The sequence below is a fragment of the Penaeus monodon genome, chromosome 30, assembly GCF_015228065.2.
Source record: "Penaeus monodon isolate SGIC_2016 chromosome 30, NSTDA_Pmon_1, whole genome shotgun sequence".
NCBI lineage: Eukaryota > Metazoa > Arthropoda > Malacostraca > Decapoda > Penaeidae > Penaeus > Penaeus monodon.
The window spans coordinates 19,503,111-19,503,419 of NC_051415.1; the positions used below are offsets into that span (position 1 = coordinate 19,503,111).

A 309-nucleotide genomic window follows, 5' to 3' on the forward strand; every position below is an offset into this window, starting at 1 on the left:
AAAATCCAGGTACGCACAGTCAGGTGCTATAATTCACCGGGTTGTCATGGCGTTCACATGACAACCTTCGACAAACTCCTATCCATATTCATAGTTTTTTCCTATAAAACTATCATTATTCATTGTTATTTCTCAGTGAAAATAAAATAAAATCATAAAATCTAGCAGAGTTAACTTAATTAATAAGATTTCCTCCGCAATTCGCAGTCTCTCTGTCGATTGTTTACTTAGCTCCTCGGCGACGCTAGTATTGACTAAGCGTGAAATTTCTCCCTCCGGTTTCCTTTGTTTGTCTCCCGCTCTTTCTGC

At 38.5% G+C, this 309-nt stretch overlaps 1 protein-coding gene across 1 annotated transcript in view; it reads left to right on the forward strand.

Annotated features, from left to right (window-relative positions):
* The window catches only part of LOC119592609 (TWiK family of potassium channels protein 7-like), a 7,637-nt gene that overhangs the window by 2,545 nt on the left and 4,783 nt on the right, over window positions 1–309 (forward strand). The window lies entirely within an intron of this gene.